Source organism: Symsagittifera roscoffensis, chromosome 6 (assembly GCF_963678635.1).
Source record: "Symsagittifera roscoffensis chromosome 6, txSymRosc1.1, whole genome shotgun sequence".
NCBI lineage: Eukaryota > Metazoa > Xenacoelomorpha > Acoela > Convolutidae > Symsagittifera > Symsagittifera roscoffensis.
In genome coordinates this window covers 46,926,928-46,944,635 of record NC_087067.1, presented here as the reverse complement: position 1 = coordinate 46,944,635, position 17,708 = coordinate 46,926,928, and the positions used below count along the sequence as shown (strand labels likewise).

Below are 17,708 nucleotides of genomic sequence, written 5' to 3'. Positions count from 1 at the left end.
CCATCTTGACCTTGACATGTACCTTGACCTTGACATGTATCTTGACCTTGACATGTTTATATTGGACACTTTTGAACTCCTGAGAATTCCACTGATAACATTTTTCTGAAATATTTTTGCAATAAACTTGTTATGTTTTTTGTGTGAACAACTAACTTACTACTTTGGATTAATTTGTTCAACCTTGTTATTAGTAGCAAAATTGAAGCAGCAATGAATTGAACTTTGATTTGTAAAGATGAGATAGCAACATTGAATTGAGCAAATACACCACTTTCGATCCAAAGCTCAATGAACGAGGGTACTTAATTTTCTCAAAATAAGATTTGTTCATGCTCGTGTATTAATGATGGGCGGAGCATTTCGATCAGAAAAATCAACTTAGATACTCTATGCTGAATGCTTCTGTGTGAAAAGTGCATGCTTCCAACAAATGCATGAAGAGGCTGGAGGCTGTTTTTCTGGTCTATTAAATGTTGCATCAACAACCGAAAAAAATAGCCGGATTTGTAATTGGTAGCATAGCCTCAAAACACAAAAATTTGGCCTTAACCGCTCTGATTTTGATTTACCATTCGAAAAGGCAGGAATAATGCCCTGAGCCTGTTTTCGATATCTGATATAAAATTTCCTGCCTGCATTGGTTCTAACAGAATTAGGAAAAATGTTTTGGTCTTAATTTTGAAACAAAACCTTAAATTATATTAAACACTATTACATTATTAGGTTTAGACCATTGAGTTGTCGCCACAGTCCAAAACTCTTGATTCGGCATGTCTGAAAACGAGGACGGCGGAGGACCCGGTGCCTCAAACTACCCCGAGACAGTAGCCGAAGAAGACGAAGTGAATGGGCAAGATGGGGGAGAGACTGGAGGGGACGATGAGGACGATGAGATTACGAATGGAGGGGGCAATCGGGGCAAGGATGGAGAGGGGGGAGATTTTGGAGGGGAGGGCGCTGAGAATGCAACTGCGGGGGAGGAGGGGGATGAAAATGAGGAAGAGCAGGAAGAAGAGGGGGAGAAGGTAAATTAAGGCTTAGCTCTTTTCAACTCCTCCTCCCTTCCCCCCACCTACATTTCAAATTTTCAATTTTCTTTGTTTTCTTGGGTAATATTATGGCTGAATGCGTGATGTTACGATGTTAAGTATGAAGAACAAATCTGTTCAAATAGTTAATTTGTTCACCATGCAATATTTCATTACATTTATGACAACGTAAAAATTGTTTTTCAAAACTGAAACGTAAATGTGGGGGGGAGGGGGGCGGGGGGAGAGAAAAAGAGGCTAGGGCTTTTCAGTTGCCTGTGTGAAAAGTAATTCGAAGTACATTTAATTTTAAAAACATTGAAATATGATGTTAAATGGATTTTTGCTTACGGGCTGTTTGCAAATAATGTTGATAACTTAGAGTTGAGCGTGAAAAAACCAAAAGCTCTCCAAGCAAAATCACTCAAGTGTTCGCCTCATGTTAAACCCAATAAATTGATCGAGTTTTATAAGAATCATTAAAGAAATATATCCGTTTTTATTCTCACTCACAGTCTAACACGGCTAAAAAACTAATTTGTTCAGCAAATACTTTACAGTTTCTTTTATAGAAAGTATTCAAAAAGATATCAAATTTTATTTTGAGTAAGAAACCGACGAAATCCTATTGGGTTTTTATCACTAGCAGGAGCAAATCTAGAATTTTCTCGAGGGTGCGGAAGTTCAAAAAAAAATTCGAAATTTTCGTCTCTTATTTTTTTGTCGAAGAAATTGATTTTTCGAGCGCTCCCAGAACACTATAAAAGCCCTAATTTTGGTCAAGGTCTGATTTAACGATGCGTCCATATGCCAAAAGCCCAAATCCATTCAATGCTATTGGAGCGTTCTAAGTACAATTTTTTTGCTGTATGCAATTTTCATTGTGGTTGCCTGTTATGCTTTCTTTTAATCCTGCAATTTGTAAATCTGTTAACCTTGACTTCTTTTATTTTCCTTTTTTTTGTTTTTTTTTGCTTGAAAATGTTGTGGCCTAAACAATTTCGGCTTATTTTTTATCCGCTTACTAACCAAGTTTTGGGCCGTTCGAGGGAAGCATAATGTGTCTGCTCTCCTCCGGATTGCTAATAAAACGTTAAAAATCTCAGAATTGACTTGAAAATGCAAAAATTTTCATGGCAAGAATTTTTATTTTTTGCACAATAAATGCCTCCGAAAGTGTGTCTTGGCTTGTTTTCCGCAAATAGAACATCCTTTCAGGCAACATTTTGAAATTTTTTAATTATGTTTTCTTCAAAAATGGTTCCGTTTTATTTGGGCTTTTTTAAATTCTTTTTTCCTTTCCTGTCTGCTAGCTTGCAATGCCATTTTTATGGTATTGCTAGTGATTTCAAAGAATTTTTTTCGCATTGTTTTCAACCAATAATCACCGGATTTACGTCTTATTTTGTTATTTTTTCAATTTGAGCCAACCGGTGTATATGGTTTGAAGTCTTTTCGCGAACAAAACTAGCATGTTTTTTTGAAGAAGTTGTTTTTCTGAGTAACTGTAATATCTCCATTTTAGCCAGCGCAAAAGACCAACCGATGCAGAATAAATTGATTAAACGTTTTGAAATCGATTGTTTCCTTAATTAGAGAGAACCTGATTTCACAAGACCAGGAATAGTAGTTTTTTGCATATTTTAGAATGTAATTAAGATTAAATGTTTTGATTTGTAATCATCATCATCACACGAAAAGAAAATTTCTATTTAAAAATACGCTATTATTATCTTGAATCGACCTCAGAAGCCACCACTGATGCTTCCAAAATAATTGACTGTTCATAGTGCCAATATTCATTGTAGAATAGATATTTTCATTGACGTTTATTCCCCGATATAGCTTTTTTTTCGAAATTTTAAAGCTGCTAAATATGATGCAGATTTCAAAAATGAATTGCCAATAACCAAATAGCTGTTACCATCAAGTTAAATATTTAACTTATTTTGTGTCCAATTGTCGTAAATGGATAAATTGAAAGGTATTAAATCAAACAAAATTTGATTTTCAAAAATTTTCTAGTTCGACCAAATTGGTTTTCCGAACACTCCCAGAACACTATGAAGACCCCATTTTTTACTAAAATTTTGCGCCGCTGGCAAATTTTTGAAAACACAGGTCAAAAATGGCGTTTTTGGGCTTTTTTTTTGGAAAATTTTGACTAATTAAATGCGTTTGTTTGGCGCTCTCCCTTTTAGAATTAGATTATTGTGGCTTATTGTCTAATTAAGTTGAAGTTCGAACACGCTAAATTTTCTCCGAAAGAAGAAAGGAAAGAATTTTTCTTTTAATTAATTGTGCTTCCTCCGAATTGCAGAGGAGCTATCTGTGGGTTTAACAAACCTGTATAAGGATAGTCAATTTTGTATTAAATTGCCACATTCCAGACTCAGTTGTTTTGTCGAGGAAAGCTCTTACTTGCCACTCAAGACCGGTTTTTTCCGCTAAAAGTTTCACTTGGTACCACTAGTGCAGCTGAAATCGGTCAGGCTGTGGTAAACCGGAAGCTAGATGTCAAGTTAGAGCTCGCTCTCACCCTTTATCTTTGCCATGGCAAGGATCAAACACTTGATATGGCGTTCTGAAAATGAACTCCTTATCACTATGTTAGGTGCCTCTAAATTCGTAAAGTTATGGTTAATTTTTTTTATCAACTTTTATGAGTGGGTAGGGAATTGGACTTGAAATAAATCTCCACTAAAATCGGTACCCATTGTTTATTTGAAAAATATAATTTTAATCATTTCAATTAGTCAGTTATTAATCTTAGGTGATAAAAATTGTACAGCCATAAGTCAAATGAAAAGCTAAAAATCAATTAATTTATACTCGCGCAGTTTTTCAAAGTTGCTCTATTGATATTGGCGTTATATGTTTTATCATTGATGATACCGATAAATTTACTTGACACCTTTAAGCCAGCTTTTTTTAGCAGCAACTGTTTTTCTTCAGGAGTTGATTGAGTAGTATTGTATCGTGTCCCGGATCCTAAGGGGGGGTCCTTCCTAAGGGGGGGGGGGGTCCTCACGTAAAGCAAAATCCTAGGAAAGGGGTCCTTAATTTTTTGGAGGACCCCTATCCTAGGATTTTGTAAACGAAAGAAATTTTCCACCCAAAAAGCAGAAGACCCCCTACTTAGGATCTTGCTAAGTTTAGCTTAACAACAAGGGACACGATACAAAATTCTTTCTAATTCCAATTTTTGGGGTCCTAATTATTGGTCCTGGTTAATTATATGAATCATATTAATTGTTATATTTGTTTCGGGCAAATGAACTTTCGACCTAGTTGAAATTTGTTAGTGAACGGGGAATTGACTTTTATGGTATATAATAAAAATGCGCCGGCCAATTTGGCAGCGTAGCTTAACTGTTGGCAGCAGTAAACTAATTCCTTAACTTGACCTAAATTTTATGGTGTAGTAAATTGAAATTACTCTCAAAAGGCGGCGGCCGTTTCTGGGCAAAATATACCAAATGATAAATTTGACAAATTTTGAAATAAGAAAAATGAAATTAGAGGGAACTTGGTGTACTGAAGATATTGATAATGAACATTTACAATTAAGAGTGTTTTCAACCGCAGAAAAAAACTCATTTTTCAAATTTAGTAATGAACGCTACGTCGTCTTCCTCGAAAGGGCAAAGAAAATTTCAAAGAAAGAATACGAGTTAATTTTCAAAGAACAATTTTATTTGAGTGAGGTTCAACAAATCTCTTGGTGCATTTCTACAAAACAACAGTATGGTACTGTGAGCGATTTGAATTTTGCTGATTATGAAAACGTATTCGACTATTCGTTTGATTTTACCTCAAAAAGGGTTGATAAAGACTTGGAGAGAAAAATCCGTCTATATTTCAACAAGCTATCAAAATACAAAAAACTTCCGGTGGTTTATTTAATTATTTACCACCGTTATCTTAATGAGACTAAATGGTATTTGCAAGGTCACTTTTATTTCCACTGGCTTGAAATTCAGCAGGTTGGAGAGGTGTTGGAAAAAATAAATAATGAAATTGCAAAAAAGCAGAGTAACTCCTATTGATTTGAAAATAATTCACGAAATTTATACGTCTTTGAAACAAACTTATCCTGATAATTCTAACCGACGCAACTATTTTCTAGCTGCATGTTCTCTGTTTTTTGTTAGTTCTGATAACCTTAACTACGACATTTTAATTAAGTTGAGACCTTATGGTGGCTTGATTGGTATTGATAACTCTTCCTTGGACAAATACTTGAAAAATTCCAAAATTTTACGATTGCACGCTATTTTGCACGATGCGGTCGGATTTATGCACGAATTTTATCAACAGGGTCCCACGTACTGTTACATGTTGCCCTGGAACTGTAACAACAGCTTATTGGGACATTTGAGTGGAATAGCGTTCTGCCTTTTCATTAAGTTGAAAAAACCAGAAGTTTATCATTTACTAGAATGCTAGGCGAGAGATCAGTTGTGCTTGACGTGGAAGGCTTTCGTTACAAGAAAAACGCCTTTGTGGTTAAAGAATTAGCAATAACAACTTCAGACTACAGCGATCGACTCATTTTCCTACCTCCAGTGAATTTCAATATACTACCAAAGCTTGAACAAAAAGCTTACAACTGGTTAACAAATTATTTACACGGTCTCCATTGGGAAAACGGTGATTATCTTTATATAAACTTGAATCAAATACTTCAGAGTTTTGTGCTGAGAAATCCCGGTGCCGTTTTTTACGCTAAAGGAAAAGAAAAGACAGAATTTTTGGCCAAGTACTTGGACCGAAAGATTGAAAACCTAGATGATTTGGGCTGTCCTCGGGTTGAAAACTTATATTTTAAAAATTATCCAAGTTGCAATAAACATATTCCACATTACAACTCCAGGAATCATTGTGCCCTGAAGAAAACCAAGGTTTTTTATGATTGGTTGAAAAATGAACAACAGCGAGAGATCAGCGAAAGTGGAGACATACCTATCACCAAATTCAATGCTTTGTGCGTGGATGACTCCAGAGGGTGATATTGAAATTTCATTAACGAGAATAGAGCGTATTGATTGCAGTGGCCAAATTGTTCAGAGGAAGGAGCAAATAATAATTTCCGAAGAAGAGTTGTCTACGTTGAAGAGGTTTTTTCCAGTTATTGATCAATTTGTATACTTCCAGCGATTCAAGTTTATCAGAAATGTTAGCCAGCAAGCGAGGAGTATATCTTCCCGAACTAGTCTTAGTACCCAAACGTCAGCCAGGAGTTCAGATGGATCTAAACAGCAGTGAATTGCCAGATGAGATTAAGACGATTGTGAAAGAGGATACTGTGAAGAAAATAATGTACTACAAAAAAACTGCAAATATCCCAGCAAACTTTGTCTTAGAAATGCATGACATAAATGATAGAGATTTCACACGTTATGAAATTTTTTACTGTTCTCAAAAGTAATTTAATTTCTTACAAGCTTCATTCACAGAGAGAAAAAGTCTAACACAGTCTGTAGAATAAATAGTTTCTCAAATGTCAGAAGCAACAACAGCAGTAGATGAACCTGACGCAACATTAGTAACAGAGTTTGTTTATAACGAGACAAACAGTGAAAAAAAATGATGGAAGTTTTGTAACAATGTAACTTTGCCAAGGTCTGAAGTAGTTTTTGTTACGCAAATGGTAGTAATTCTAATTTTACTACTTTTCTGCATTCTCAAACTTTCTTTCACTAAATTAAGTTGCGAAGAAACGTCAGTTTGGTTCTCGATTTTATCAGGCTTGGTTGGTTACGTACTACCAAATCCAAGAATATGAATAAAGTGATTGATACTTCGACAAGAATTTTTATGGCGATAGTGGGACCTTCAGGATCCGGGAAAACTGAGTTAATTTTGAAACTTCTGATGGGAAATACTTTTTACCCTAAATTTGGAACCGTTCTATATCTTTACAAAGAGATGCAACCTGCATTCTCAGTAAAAGTGTCTTCTCGCGAAGTGAATGTGGAGTTCATGAAATTCGACGGATTCGAATCTGTGAGAAAATTAGAAAATGTTCTTCTAGTTTTCGATGATTCATGTGAAGACATCTATAATGACAGGGAAATTGTTAGCTTAGCGACAGCGGGTAGACATAGAGGGATAGATGTAATATATGTTAAGCATAACTTGTTTCAACAAAGTCGATGGTCGCGTACGATTGATTTGAACACTTCACACATCATTCTGTTCAAATCGCCTCGCGACGTTCAGCAACTAGATCTTTTAGGAAGACAATTGAATGTATCAAAATTTTTGAGAAACTGTTACGAATTAGCTACCAGAGACTCTTTTGGACATCTTCTAATCGACTTGGACCCCCGTACATCAGATTGTTTGAGATATTTTTCAAATATCACACCACCTGTGCCAACAGTTTTTATTTACCCTTATCTGAAGCAGAAACTACTCCAATCACAAATGAAAAAGAAAAACTTATCTATTCTGCGGCATATGGTACAACTGAAACCTGACCAGCTAAGAAGATTAATTAGAAAAACTTCAAATCGTGAGATCATAACACTTATTTGTGAATGTTTGCTCAATGTAGTCAATGGAAACGTACCCGTTAAAATCGCAAACATCGAACGATTCGAGACAGCGTACAAATACTTAATAACTCCAAAAACCAGTGTTGTCAAAAAACGTGCGATTATTTTGAGTAAAGAAGGCTTCCATTTAGTTCGACAAATACTTTATTTTTGTTTCAAGTACCTCACAACTTAATGATGACTGCTGAAGAATTCATTTTAATTCCGAAACACTTATATGTTAAAGAGCAGCCACATGCTGCACGTGTTCTTCATGATAATAATATTAAACATAAAAATGCTCAACTGTCCTATCTTAACCGGCTTAGGACCAATTACCTCCACAAACTAGTAAGACTACTGCAACGAAGGAAACATTTACGGATAATGTTGAGCCCCAACAAGAACAGCTTAAACTGTTAACGGACGATGAATAAGTACCGGTCGAACGTGTTAAAGACGAAATACTAGAAGAGAAACACAATAGACAGACTGAAAGCATTTTAGCACAGTTACAAGTTTTAGAAGACAAAAAATTTGTTGGAGCAAAAACCGTACTTGAAATCATAGAAAATTCAGAAAGAGTAACCATAAACCGTGACAATGAGGTGATATATGTAGATAAAGTACCAACAGGACTTAAAGCTACAATATTTTTATACGACATACAACAACCAACGAAAAAATTACACAATCCGGCGTTCATTAACATTTTAACTGCTCTCAACTTGAATGAAAACCTGGTAATAAATCGAAATGCCAAACACGCGGTTCAGTCAGCGCCTATTAACGCTCAAGATAAACGAGAACCCGGACTCTCAAGAACCCGCTCAACGTCACCCACTTGGCAGGAAAAAAGTAGTGCAAACCTTAAGAGAAGTAAAAAACACAAACGAAAAAGTCTCAGCGGTAATAGAAAAACCCAAAACCAAAAACGTGAAAAAGAGTCAGAAGAAGGCTCTGACTCATACGGAACGCCCCATAACGATTCAGATTCTCCAACGTCAGAAAAGACGAAGGCGCAAACAAAACAATGGGAAAATTACCAAGATTGAAGAAAAATTGTTGAAATCTAAATACAGTGACAAAGGTCCCGCGTTATTTGGTAGTGTGAACAACTTGATAAAAGCAAGCAATTTGTCGCGAAAGAAAGTTAAACATTTCCTTCATACTGAACCTGCTTACACGAAATATCGAACTGTGATCCGAAAAACGCCGCGACTCAAGGTCATAGTTTACGATATCGACGAAATCTGGTCATTAGATCTGGCCTTTGTTGATAAACTTGCCCAGTACAACCATGATGTTAAGTATATGCTTGTTGCAGTTGACTGCATGTCCCGCTATCTCAGAGTGCAACCCCTGAAATCAAAGTATGCTACTACAACAGCAGAAGCGTTCAAACTAATGATAGCGACAAAACAACCGGAAAAAGTATGGGTGGACAAGGGCACAGAGTTTAAAGGGTCCTTCGAAGCATTATGTAAAAAGAAAGGCATAAACACATATAGCACAGAGAGCGAGAAAAAGTCCGCATTCGCTGAGAGAAATATCCGTTCCTTGAAAAATCTTATTTATAAGTACTTGGAGGATAAATGGACTTACTCATACATTGACAAATTGCAAGATTTTGTCAATGCAATTAATTCGAGAACAAATCGTGTCACAAATCTTGCACCAAATAAAGTAACTAAAAAAGATGTTCCTCGCCTGATTTCATTAAGAGCAGAACAGTCTTTGAAGTTAGTTCGACGTCCAAAGCTTTATGTTGGTGATTATGTTAGACTTGCCAAAGTAGACATACGTTTTCGCAAGGGTTACAAACAATCGTTCACCGATGAAGAGTTTGAAGTTTTTGACATACCAACACAAAATCCCCCAACATACAATTTGATTGATTCTAACAGAGAACCGATTGAGGGAAAATTTTACGAGTCTGAACTAATTCGCGTTCTGGAGAAGGACAATTATGACTGAGGGCACTTCCAACAGCCTTTTCACCCATAATGTTCCCCCTTCCTTCACAATTACCCTAGTTTCATCTGCATCAATGAACGTTTTTAAAGATAACACTCTGGCCAACTTCAAAAATCTCCTGAGTGAAGAAATAAATTTGCAAGGTGAATGGAGAGTAGCAGTTACAGAAATTACCTTCCCTACTCAGATAAACAACGTAACTGACAACAACATTGTGTACTACAAAAAAGATCGGGTTATAGCAAGCATGAAAGTTGAGAAAGACAAGATCTCCAGACCTTACCTTGGAGAAACAGCAAAAATAACAAAAGGAGAATATACGAGCATTGATCAAATACTGGACGAGATTCGTCGAAAGACAGAATTAGAGAAATTGGATTACGTAATAGATCCAATAACCAAACATCTTTCCTTATGGCTGCATTATTGGGAAGGTATAACTTTTTCAAGCCCGCAAATTCCTAGTCTACTTGGATTCAAAGGCGTCAGAGATAGAACTGGTTATCATATAGGTTACAAACAAGGAAGCACGAAACATAGCACATTCTCTACCCAAGATCTTATTGCTGACTATCCCGTTGATGTATGCGCTGGTACTCAGCTTATGTTTATTTATCTGGACATAATTCATTATCAAATAGTCGGAGACACAAAAGCATCCCTTTTACGAGTCATTGATACAAATCGTCGAGTGAAAAACGGTTACGCATGTACAATTGAACCGAATCATCGTAAAGTGTTTAGTAATTTGGATTTTAAAAAACTTTTGGTCAATAATATTTCCAATATTTCTGTGAACTTGCGCACAGAAACTGGAGGACTTGTTCCTTTCGCTGGAGGGGGAAAAGTTGTTCTGACTTTGAAATTTCAAAAGTTTAGCAATTGATCAAAATGGATTCATATTACCACAACCAAGCAAACCTACCACATTTCTCGGGGCATTATAGACAACGAGGCAGTGGCTTCGGTGATTTAGCCTTGGGAATAGGAAGAGTCGCACTTCCACTGGCTCGAAAATTTGTGATACCCGCGGCTAAAAAAATCGGAAAAGAACTACTTCTTCAGGCAGCTCCAGAACTGATAGAAGTTGCAACAAAAAGAAAAAATCCTAAGCAGGCACTCAAAAGCACCGTTAGAAAAACAATCAAAAAGCAAGTAGGAGGAGGAAGTAGATCTCGGAAAAGTCATCCGAAAAGAACGACGGCGTTTAAACGAAAAACGAGACGCGTCATTCCTAGAAAACGAACTGCACAGAGAAGTCGCTCCGATTTCTTTACAAGGGTTAAAAATGATTTCTAATTTAATCCCGAGTGAAGCAACTCACAGCTCCTTGGACTTATTTGAGAAACCGCCTTTACTTGTCACTTTTGAAAATGCATTCACCCAAAAAATTGGACCTTCCTACTCTCCTGATGGTCCTATGCTCGAGTTTGAAGTACTCGGCGACAGAAATAATTTCATCGATCTTCAACGTACTCGTTTGGAAATAGTTGCACGAATTGTTCGAAGCAATGGAAACGTGCTTCGAACGCATGCTACAGAGGCGGTAAACAGAGATACGCCGTATTTTGTTAACAATCCTTTATCTTCATTATTTTCTGAGTGTACACTGTCTCTGAATGGTGAAAAAATATCAACTACCAATGCTAATTTTGCCCATAAAAGCTTTATTGAGACCGAGTTTTCATACGGTAATGATGCTAAGAAAACATGGTTGGCTTGTCAAGGTTATTATTATGAAGAAAATCCATCAGCCATTGACGGTGCTGGAAGGAGAGCTGATGATGTTACGGAGCGTAAAGGTCTCGTTGCGGCCTCGAGCGAGCTGAAGCTATTTGGTAAAATTGCTTGCGACTTTTTGTCGTGTGACAAGCATCTACTTAGCGGTGTGACAATAAGATTGTCTCTTAGACGTTCTCCTAATGATTTTGTTGTCATATCTGAAGATGCAGCTAAACACTACAAGGTCCAAATAATCGAAGCTAACCTCTATGTCAGAAAGATGACTGTGACTGACTATGTTCTCTCATCAATAGAAAAAACTTTGTTGAAGAACCCGGCAATTTACAATTACATCGAAGTAGTACCAAAAACGTTTCTCGCAACTGCAGGAGTACAAAGCTGGCGACAAGAGGATGTTTTTGCAAAAGAACCTGTTCGAAGAATGATAGTAGCAATGAGCATAAACGAAGCATATTTGGGTACTAATAGAACAAACCCTTTTCATTACCAGAAATTTGGGTTGAATGAGATCATCGTGTACAGAAACGGTCTACCCATTGCCATCTCAACATCAGACAATAAAAGAATTTATTACAATACGCTTGAGGCTCTTGATTTTGTTTTAAACACTAGTCATGGAATCAGTCTCGCTAATTATGATAATCATTATATTATGGCTTTTGATCTCACGTCTACTCAGGAGGCTTCACACGATTTTATTCATCCTGAATTGACCAATTGCACTATTTCGCTCGAACTCAAGTTTGACGCAGGTCTCGGTAATAACGTCGAGTTATTGTTTATGGGAGAGCGTGCATCAACAGTTTATGTGCTTTAAGATAGAAAAATTACCAAAAACACTCTTATGACCTAAGATAGACATGGATAATCTTCAACTAGTAGAAATTATTAACCGTTGTAAACATTTGAAACATCGCTTTAGAGGTGTTTTTCCGGCAGATTTGCCATGCTCTTCAGTACTGAAAAACGATAATACATTCATGATTATGAATGCCTCACCATCGGATCAACCTGGAACACACTGGTTGCTTTTTGCTCAAGCTGGAGGACAGATATTCTTCGCAGATCCTCTAGGTAAACGATTATGTGATTATCCCCTCGTGTACAAGAATATGCGACGTACAATTCACGAGGGAAATCAGCTACTGTTGAAAAAACCAATACAATCAGCTGATTCAGTGTTATGCGGACTTTATTGTATTTATGTTGCTCATGTTATAATCACAAACAAATTTCCAATAGGTTTCAAACTTAATGATCATGATTTGATAAGATTTGCCAAACATATGTTATTCTAAATTAATTTATTGATGTTTTTGTAAAATTTATAAATTCGTTTTTTTTTCAATTCATTCTTATTAACAACAAAAATTTTTTCTGCAAGTTCATGTGAACCGCGAAAAGTTTCATATCAAGTCCTTTGAAATATTAAGGCATGGCCGTTTGGTTTAAGGGGCAATAGCTAACCCGGCGTTGCTCGTCGCTACGCTCCTCGGGAACGCCTCCCGCTTGTGTAGTAACATTTTTTTTGAAATACAAGAGCGAAAGAAAACCAATATTTAAAACTTGAATTTCTTCTCCATGATAAATTTCACAAACAAAGTGTTTGAATCAATTTCCATACAACCATACCCACTTAAAATTATGTCAATTATTTTAGAAAACTCAGCAGCGTTTTCACCATTCAAAATAATAGTAAACCGTTCAATTGTTACGTTAGTAATCAGGTCAGTTTGAGTTTGAACAGATTTAGTCTGCGAGCCGAAGCAAACTTGAGGCAATCGTCTGCGAACTGGAACACCACTAACATCTAAGTTGTTGATGGAGTTATAATTCACAGCTATTTTCAGTTTTTCCATCAGAGGGCCAGACAATTCATAGTTGGAGCAACCCAAAATTAAATATTTGAATGTAGAGAGAAGACAAGGAACAACGAAGGCTTTTGAAGTCATCTTGTTAAGTAAATTGGTAGACTCTTTCGTAAATTCGACCAGCACATGATAATGTTTTTCGTTGTCAATCGAATGGTTGCAAAAATCTAATTTATTCGAATGGGAGGATACTGCAAAATTTGCTTTTGAAGCGAAGCCTGAAAAGTTGGGTTCATGATTCAGGATGAAAAATTTGTAATTTTTACGGAACTGTTTGAAATAATCAGGGGATTGCTCATACATGGCTTTAACCATTGCTGTGAAGTTTCAATAGAATAACGAGTTGATAATGTTACACAACCCGACAGTTATCATCGTTTTCACTTTCGCATTCCTTTTCAGAGCATGAAGATTTTTTACGCTTTTTTCTAAGTTTTTCAGTCACGTCGCAGTTTTTTGCTTTCGTCAACCTTTTAATTTTTGTGTAATTGTCCGCCAAGGACTCGAATTCACCAGTTGACAAAGTTATTCCTTGTCGTTACTTGAAAGTTCCCTCTTCGTCTTTTTTGTACAATTTGATAGTTATGTAAGTACCGGTCTGTGCGAATGTTTTTGCACCGACTCTAACTAAACGTTTATCATTCGAAGATATATCCCTAAAATCATCGAAATAGTCTACATCCGTGTCAAGAGAAGCGTACATTATAAATGAATAACAACCAACTGGTTTTTAGTGTGGAACGTTGAAGAATGACTGATCACAGTATACGAGACAGATCATGCGCTCCCAAAGTAAAAATTTAGGTGATAAAGTTTACGAGCGCCCTAAGCCATATTGATAAGACTTAATCACCAAGGATATAATTTCTTTAACGATAAACCTCTTTTTATATGGGTATTTAGTTACTTTTTCCCCCGGCTATACTCTAAAAATCTTCTAGTGTTATTTATTGTGACGGTTATTTTAATGACTGTTATGAATCATGGTAATGAATTTCTAACAGCATAACAATACTTGTCTGGCAAACTATCATGAAAACTTGATTTTGAGTGCTTTCGCCCGTAGCCACTATAATAAAGCTGTCACATAAATCTAAAAAATCGGGTTTTCACATTCATTCCTAACATGACCTCAGGCGTCCTGCTTAAAAGAATGAATAAAATTTGACAGCCTCGCCTAAAAAGTTATTAGCTTTGACTTAATTGAACTATGCCACCCCTTTCCTGATCTCATTCTCATTAATAAACTTTTCATACTTTTCATTCTCTCAATTTCATTTCGGTAGTTCAGTCATTTCATTTTAACAAAACTTTAAACCTCTTCAAGTCATGACTAGTCCTTTACAAATAATCTCAGTGTCTGATCGAGAAAGAACAATTATCTACCAAACATACACGAGAGAGTCGATTGCAGTCATCCATCAACAGAAAGAGAGAGTCTCTCCGTCTACAGCAAGTCCGTTCAATGACTTGGCTCCCCGAAAAAACGACGAGAATCAAAACGAGGAATGGACTACAAAAAGTCATATCATGCTACCGAACTACCTCCTTGATCACATCGATCTACTTAGACAGAATCGAAAACGAATGTACGAGAGTTGCACTATTCACGAGAGCTATCCGGCATTAGAAAAGACGGAGATAAACGACACAACCTCGCTCGAGCAGTCTCCAAGAAAAATTCTCTTCGCGTATGACTGCGAGTCAATGCCGTTGTATGAAAATCAGGAGGGATGTATTCGTGACTCTGCAGAGCGCGAAGCGTACTGGGATATTCCGACAGCAATGTCTCCCGAGTCGTTTGTTAGGGGAGCAGTTTCAACTCCAGAACAATCAACTTCCTATTCGGATGCTCGGGTTTCATCTAGTGCGGAGACAATTGATCTAGTCACCCCAGATCTCATTCAAGGCACTCCTCCAAATGCAGCTTGCTATGCGCCAAAAAAGAGAAAACTACAGTTTCGAGGTTTCTAATAACTTAAACAAAAAACTTTCCTTTGTTTCAAATATTATTCCAAGGTTTTATATTTTCATTTTTGTTTGATTTGACTTCTAAGCTGTTTTAACATTACTGTGTGTATATTTTTTTGTCTCAGTTTTTATTTTGCTTAATAGATCAATTAAAGTTTGTCCCGTAAAGTTTTCAGCAAAATCTTAGAGAAAAACTAGAAAAAAAATCACAAACCGAGATCAATTTTACGCTAAAATTGTTGTTTGAGAAAGAATGAGAGAGAGAGAGAGAGAGAGATAAATACACTTGCTCAGTAGTTAACCCCATTTGGAATATCCTTTTCGGGATATTGCTTTCTTTTCAAAAGAAAGATAAATATGGAAGGGTCCAACATTTTCTTGTTGGTATTCCAACCATATTTATTTGGCTTTTTTATCAAACACTCTCTGTCCTCTCTCTCATCATACTTTGTGCCCGGTGGGGTTAGCCAGGTCTTATGCAAAGTAGCAGAGAGTGTTTTAAGCCATAAATCTGCATTATATTACATTCATATACATGTTTTGGGTGTAAAAAGGAAAATTTTTTGGTAAAAATGTGAAAAAAAAAAATTATGTTTTTTTTTCGAAAAATGAACATGACCCTTAACCCTGCTCAGGAATTCATGGCAAATTGATTGAGGGTAGTTTCAATGGATTTGGAGAGAAAAAAATTTTTTCCCAATTTTTTTTTCAATATTTTCACAAAAATCAGATTTTCTCAAAAAATCACAACTTTTTAAGCGTCTACTCTCATTGATTGGGCTATAATTGTTTTTTTTTAATTTCTACGCTTGTCCTAATTACGTATCAGATAGCTCCTAAAAATTTCAAACCACATTCACTTGAATTTAAAACGAGAACGAATAATTCAAGCTAAAAATGAAGGAAAAAAGAAGTTAAAAAATTATGTTTTTTAAATTTCGAACTTGACCAGTAGAACTGTGCTCGAGGTCCCACAAAACTTACTGGTTTTTTTGTTGATAGATTTAAAAGACACTTTTTTAAACATTGCTTTTCCTTTTTTCACAACATAAAAAGTTTGAGGTTTTCCTTTATTTTGAAAAAAAAATTTCACTTGAAATTACAGAACGGGAGGCGTTCCCGAGGAGCGTAGCGACGAGCAACGCCGGGTTAGCTATTGCCCCTTAAACCAAACGGCCATGCCTTAATATTTCGAAGGACATGATATGAAATGTTTCACGGGACACTGAATGACATGAAGGAAACTTTGATTCCGATATCTTTTACACATTCAAATGACAATCTATGCTTATCATGCATCGGTAACTATCAAGGTGTCAAATTTGCAAAATTTTCATTTTTTAAGTTTACTAGTTTATTTCAACTTAATTAGTTAGTTGAGGGCTTTACTTTCTGAATACTTTTATCTCATGTTTCTACTTTTTATTATACCTATTTACGCAAACCAAGAAGTGGGCTTGAAATCATTAGGAAATTACTGTTTCACGGTTAAAATTAGTCAGAAAAAGTTTTAGGCTCTATCTGAATCTTTCTAAGCTTTAAATTTTGTAATTTAGTGCTGAAATGTTAATGAAAGTCTAAACCAGTCCCCTAAAAAATGCCAAAACTTTATCGCTAACCCTTAAAATTAACAGCAAAAGTTTGAGGCTGTAAATGAATCAGTTTTTAGTATACAAAACCCCTGCACTTGAGCAGAGTGATGAGACATATAGAGCTTAAAGCTAGAATAAACCCTGTTTATGGAAAGGAAAGTACTTATTGTCAAGATGGCGAAGTATAACTCTCGTTAATGGCTTCTACTTGCCCTTACCCGCAAAGTTTTTTGGTGCTAGTCACTTCTCGCTTTTGCTTTTTCATAACCAGTTCTACTTCTTGAAATTTTCCTGAATTACTTCAGTAATTTCAACAAACAATGCCGAACTCTACTTCTATCGCGACACCTGTTCCTTGCCAGCAGTGCGGAAAAATACTGAGCTCTAAAAGGAACTTGAGAAGACATGAGCAAAAAGTTCATAAGATCCTTCCTCCCCCTCCTCCTCAAACTGTTTGCGATGAGTGTCTCGAGTCATTCGAGAGTTTGTCGGAAGCCCGAGAGCACGTCGAGCTGGTACATGACATGACTTCGAATAGTCATTGTATCTATTGCCATACAATATTTCTCACCGCGGAAAGCTATGGACAACACTTGCTGAAGAAGCACGCATTGCCAGTTTGGAACGGCATTGAGACGACGTCTTCCGCTGCCCCAACGGAAAGCGCGTTCAGAGGCAAATTGCGTCGATACGATCTCAAAGTTGGTGAAAAAGAAATGGATTTGCTTCAAGTCATGATGCAAAACAAGGAGGAAATAGATGCTCTTATACTGGAAAGGTTCAAAGAGGGTCCGAACAAGGTGCAATTCCACGTGGAAGTGGGAATGATCAAAATTCCCACTGTGCAAGACGGGGACAGTGGAAACTTCGAAAGGACCATGCTGTTTCTGAACACTAAGACATTGACAGTGTACTTCGAGGGAATAGCTGGGGTTCAATTCTTGGAACTGATTGAACATATGGTCAACCAAGTCAATTCGT

At 36.5% G+C, this 17,708-nt stretch overlaps 1 protein-coding gene across 1 annotated transcript in view; it reads left to right on the top strand.

Moving 5' to 3' along the window:
• Positions 1-956: 956 nt before the first annotated feature.
• Positions 957-17,708, top strand: part of LOC134848367 (leucine-rich repeat-containing protein 23-like) — a 28,329-nt gene continuing 11,577 nt past the window's right edge. Inside the window, exon 1 of the mRNA XM_063865778.1 lies at positions 957-1,028. The gene's annotated coding sequence lies outside the window, so the exon portion shown is untranslated. The remainder of the gene's footprint in view (positions 1,029-17,708) is intronic.